Here is a 5880-nt window from a genome sequence, read left to right on the forward strand (position 1 = left end):
CCTGGGATTTCTGGGCTGATTGTTTTGCTAGCTGATGGGGCCTGTTACCCAAAAATGGCCACCAACCCTATTTTCCTCCAGTTTTGCTGCCTTTTAAAAAGAAGTTTGTTATATTTTTGACACTTTTTGGGCTTTTTAATAAAAGAAAACGTTTGGGGAGCAATCGAGCATGTGTGCGACCTTTGAACCTACCCAATTGCAGACCAATTTTCTGCACAGTTTCCTGTCTCTGGCCACAGGATTATTTTTTTTTAAAATATAAAAGAAAAACACTGAAATGCACGTAGTTTTGAGAGGTTCAGAGTTCCTGATCAGACGAACTGGTCACTCAGCTCACGGATGCTTGTGGGACACGAAAGTGCAGAATGGCCACACGGTCCTTGCAGTCACGCGGACAGGATAAAACAATTAAACAACGAGTCAGATTCAGGCCAACAAGCGAGTCTGCAAGATGGAGTTTGCAAGTAGAGGCTGAGCTGCCAAGTGTGAATAGACGAGAATCGAGCATTCCTTCTACTTTTGAGTTTTGAGAGAGACGGAGCAGAAAAGGCGGCTAAAAAATCCAAGTGAACAATTGAGGGACCGACAGGAGGCAGGGGAAGGGAGATTAAGGCAAAGTGTAATTTTAAGAGAGAGAATGGAAGGAAAAAGTAATGGAATTTAGGTTAAGGAGGACCAGGGGGGGTCACAATTTTAAGTTGTACGAGGCCAGATAGAAGTCGGATGTCAGGAGGTTTTTTTCCCCAGAGAACAGTGGGCCTCTGAAACAGGCTGCCGACTCGCTGAATTGCTTTAAGCGAGAGCTGGACCTGTTTCTGGTCAGGGCGGAGGTCATCTCTTACAAGAGGTAGGTAATGCATAGAATTATCGGGTCCACAGTGATCTCCTGGACTAGTTTCAATCACCATTTAGGGAGACGGTTTAAAGGAGGAATTTCCAAGAATTTTTCGCCGCAAAGTTATCCTCGTTTTTTTAAAATCTGGTTTCTCGCCTCTCCCTGGACATCATATGGTTTTGGGTGGGGTGGGGAGTGTATATATTATCACAATTGTGTGGGAAGGCTCGATGGATCAAAGGGTCTTTTCCTGTCCGTCATTGTTTGTTCATTCCTATCTACCCAGTTGTAGCCGAGAATCTCTCCTGCAATGGCTTCTCTTCCCACTCCTGCACCGTTACCTCTGGAGTCCCCCCAAGGATCTATCCTTGGCCCCCTCCTATTTCTCATCTACATGCTGCCCCTCGGCGACATCATCCAAAAACACAATGTCAAGTTCCACATGTACGCTGACGACGCCCAACTCTACCTCACCACCACCTCTCTCGACTCATCCACTGTCTCTGATTTGTCACACTGCTTGTCCGACATCCAGTACTGGATGAGCAGAAATTTCCTCCAACTAAATATTGGGAAGACCGAAGCCATTGTCTTTGGTCCCCGCCACAACTCCGTTCCCTAGCCACTGAATCCATCCCTCTCCCTGACCACTGTCTGAGGCTGAACCAGATCATTCACAATCTTGGCGTCCTATCTGACCCTGAGCTGAGCTCTGACCCCACATCTGCTCCATCACCAAGACCACCTATTTCCACCTCTGTAACATCACCCGTCTCCGCCCCTGCCTCAGCTCATCTGCTGTTGAAACCCTCATCCATGCCTTTTTTACCTCTAGACTTGACTATTCCAATGCTCTCCTGGCCGGCCTCCCATCTTCCACCCTCCATAAACTTGAGCTCATCCAAAACTCTGCAGCCTGCATCCTAACTCGCACCAACTCTCCCATCACCCCTGCGATCGCTGACCTCTATTGGTTCCCCGTCCGGCAAGCCACGATTTTAAAATTCTCATCCTTGTTTTCAAATCCCTCCGTGGCCTCGCCCCTCCCTATCTCTGTAACCTCCTCCAGCTCTACAACCCTCCGAGATCTCTGCGCTCCTCCAATTTTGGCCTTGTGTATCCCTGATTTTAATCGCTCCACCATTGGCGGCCATGCCTTCAGCTGCCTAGGCCCTAAGCTCTGGAATTCCGTCCCTAAATCTCTCTCCTCCTTTAACACACCCTGTCCAGTTCGATCACTGCCTCCTCTGACTTGTATTCTACTGGTTTGGTGTAGTTCAACACTGTAATTGGCTTTGACCCTTAAATAGAAAAGTGCCCATGGATTACTATTACAATTTGCATTTATATAGCACCGTTAATGTAGCAAAATGTCCCAAGGTGCTTCACAGGGGCGTTATCAAACAAAATTTGACACCGAGCCACAAAGAGATTAGTACAGGTGACCAAAAGCTTGGTGAAAGAGGTTTTAAGCTGCATCTTAAAAGGAGGAGAAAGAGGGGCAGAGCGGTTTAGGGAGGGAATTCCAGAGCTTAGGGCCTAGGCAGCTGAAGGCACGGCCGCCAATGGTGGAGCGATTAAAATCAGGGATACACAAGAGGCCAGAATTGGAGGAGCGCAGAGATCTCAGAGGGTTGTAGGGCTGGAGGGGGTTACAGACATAGTGAGGGGGCGAGGCCACGGAGGGATTTGTAAACAAGGATAAGAATTTTTAAGCCTTACATTGGTTGCAGTGCTTAGGGGACAGAGCACAGCCAGTGCTACCGTAAGGGACCAATACATTTTTAATATAAAAACAGCACCTATTATTTGGTGTTAAAATCCAATTGCTTAGATTTTTTACAAAAATTCAACCTCCTGCTTAGTGTTGGGTTGGGGAATTTGTGCTGCTACCTATAATACATGAAGGGGTGAAGATTGCAGGGCTAAGGGGAAAGAGCAGGGGAAAGGGACTAATTGGATCGCTCTTTCAAAGAGCCAGCACAGGCACGATGGGCCGAACGGCCTCCTTCTGTGCTGTAAGATTCTTGATAAACAGGGTTGGTTTCTAATTCCAGAGTATATGTGTGTGAAGCATCTGGCACATTCACCACTCCAAATCTGCAGGTGCTGGTTCATGCCACCAATAAAACTGGTAGCTTCTTAACCAATCTGCTGACAGCCCTATACGTCTTCGTATCAGTATATCAGAATATTACCTCAAACTAAGCCAGAGGACGTCACTTTAAGTGAGTTTTAAACAATTAGGAATTGTGTTTTGTTATATATTTAGAGGATGGATATTGTGCCAGGCAAAGCATTTTAGCAGAGAAGGTTATGGGGATTGTTATAATGTATTTGGATGCTGTAATGGCAGAGTTGGGTTCGACAGGGATGGGCCAAATGGCCCCCTCTCGTCCTTGACGTCTCCTATTACAAGGGAAGGGGGGAAATTAGCCTGGGTTCCGACTTTTGACTGCTATCCAACGACTCCCGCTTGGAAAGAGCATCAGTGGGAGCATTGGGTGAGGACAGGACTCAAACTGTGATGCCTCCTCCGCAGCAAATTACCCAGCTTTCAGGAGAACAGCGTCCACGACACCACACAACCCTGCCACGGTAACCTCTGCAAGACATGCCAGATCATCGACACAGATACCACCATCACACGAGAGGACACCACCCACCAGGTGCACGGTTCATACTCCTGTGACTCGGCCAACGTTGTCTACCTCATACGTTGCAGGAAAGGATGCCCCAGAGCATGGTACATTGGCGAGACCATGCAGACGCTGCGACAACGGATGAACGGACACCGCGCAACAATCGCCAACAGGAGGTTCCCTCCCAGTCGGGGAACACTTCAGCAGTCATGGACATTCATCCACCGGACCTTCGGGTAAGCGTACTCCAAGGCGGCCTTCGAGACACACGACAACGCAAAATCGGCGAGCAGAAATTGATAGCCAAGTTCCGCACCCATGAGGACGGCCGGGATCTTGGGTTTCATGTCACGCTACACGTTACCCCACCAGCGAACAAATGTTATCTGTTTTTAATATAACGGGTCAGTTGCTGTCTTTTCTATGTTTCTCCCTCTCTATCTCTGTTTTTTTTTTGGTGATTTGTATATTCGGAGACCTTGCAGGTAACACTGTCTGTCTGCACCACTGATTGCCTTGCAACGGGCAGTTGAAAAAACTGTCTGTAATCACCAAGCATTGTTCTGTGATTTATAAATGCGATTTCATTTCGAGGATTTCATTTTCACATCGTTCACCTGACGTAGGAGGAAGCCTCCGAAAGCTTGTGAATTTAAAATAAAATTGCTGGACTATAACTTGGTGTTGTAAAATTGTTTACAATTGTCAACCCAGTCCATCACCGGCATCTCCACATCCTCTCACAGAGTTCAATAGCCTATCGACACGCAAATCTAGTCTCACACCTGACAATTGAAAACTTCGACAAAATACCGAGGATGTAAAAGGAAACTCCCTCCTCGGAAACAAAACTCACAGTTGGAGAACGATTTTACCAGAAATAGTTTTATATCACACAGTACACTGAACCTTACACACCAAAGTGGTACTGTCCAGACTGCGGTTCCCTGTCGCCCTCACATCATTTAATGCCTTTGCCAATGTACTCTTGCAATTTCAATGTTAAGTATCATCACTTCAGACTGCTCTCTCATTACCGCCTCAGCCTCCAGCTCCGGGGAACACCGAGGCCACGCAGCTGATGGAAAGACTCTCTCAAAAGCTGCCAGTCACCGTTTCAGTACAGCTCTGACAGGAACAGTGCAAAAGAAAGGGTTTGCTTGCGTGAGGCGCAGTAACCTGCAAAATGTTACTGAAGTATAAAGTTACAAGTAGCATGCTGGACCGAGGGGGGAATGTGAAAATGAGAAAGGAGGTGACAGAGCTGGTCAGAAGACTGAAAATAGAAATGAGACTAGAGAATATTGAAAAAATGGGAAGCAAGCTATAAATAGATTAATCATAAGTCGTTGAGAAAGGAAATGGTGGGGCCAGTGAAACAGCCCAAAAGGTACATGTCAAGTGACCAAATGTACCAACGAATTCTTCCTTTCTCTGTTCACGAAGAGAGCATGAGCCTTCGGCCTAGCACGAGGTGGGATTGTGATGGGGAAAAGGAAGAGAGATTTCAGATGGGGAAGTCACTCACTGAACGACTGAGGCCTCGGTCTAACATCTCATCCGTAAGACGGCACCTCCGACAGTGCAGCACTCCCTCAGTGCGGCGCTGGGAGTGTCGGCCTAGATTTTTGTGCTCAAGTCTCTGGAGTGGGACTTGAACCCACAACCTTCTGACTCAGAGGCGAGGGTTCATCTTAATACTGTCATCTTAATACTTCTGTGAAAGGTGACCTTATAGGAGGGATACAAGATAGTAAATGGAATGGAAAAAGTTAATCCGAATATTACTTTAGACAGTGGGAACAGGACAAAGGTTCAAACTAATGAAAAGGTAAACGTAGGATTGAGATCAGGAAGTTCTTTTTAAGAGAGGGTGCAGAAGAGATTTACTAGAATGGGGCCAGGGAGGAGGGACTTCAGTTATGTGGAGAGACTGGGGTTGTTCTCAGAGCAGAGAAGGTTAAGGGGAGATTTGATCGAGGGGTTCAAAATCACAAAGGGCCTGATAGGAGTAAATAAGGAGAAACTGTTTCCAGTGGCAGAAGGGCCGGTAACCGAAGGACAGAGGTTTAAGGTGATCGGCAAAAGAGCCAAAGACGAAATGAGGAAAAAATGTTTACGCAGCGAGCCGTGAGTTGAAAGTGTGGAGCAGACCCACCCGCACGGCCCTGTTGGGCCAAATGGCCCGTTTCACCGCTGGACATTCCATGTAAGCAAATTCAATAGTAACGTTCGAAAGGGAATTGGGTAAACACTTGAGGGGAAAAAATTTGCTGGGCTCTGGGGCAAGAGCAGGGGAATGGGACTAATTGGATAGCTCTTTCGAAGAGCCGGCATAGGCATGATGGGCCGAATGGCCACCTTCCGTGCTGTATCATTCCATGATTCTACACGGAACGAACA

This window comes from Heptranchias perlo, chromosome 37 (assembly GCF_035084215.1).
Source record: "Heptranchias perlo isolate sHepPer1 chromosome 37, sHepPer1.hap1, whole genome shotgun sequence".
NCBI classification, from domain to species: domain Eukaryota; kingdom Metazoa; phylum Chordata; class Chondrichthyes; order Hexanchiformes; family Hexanchidae; genus Heptranchias; species Heptranchias perlo.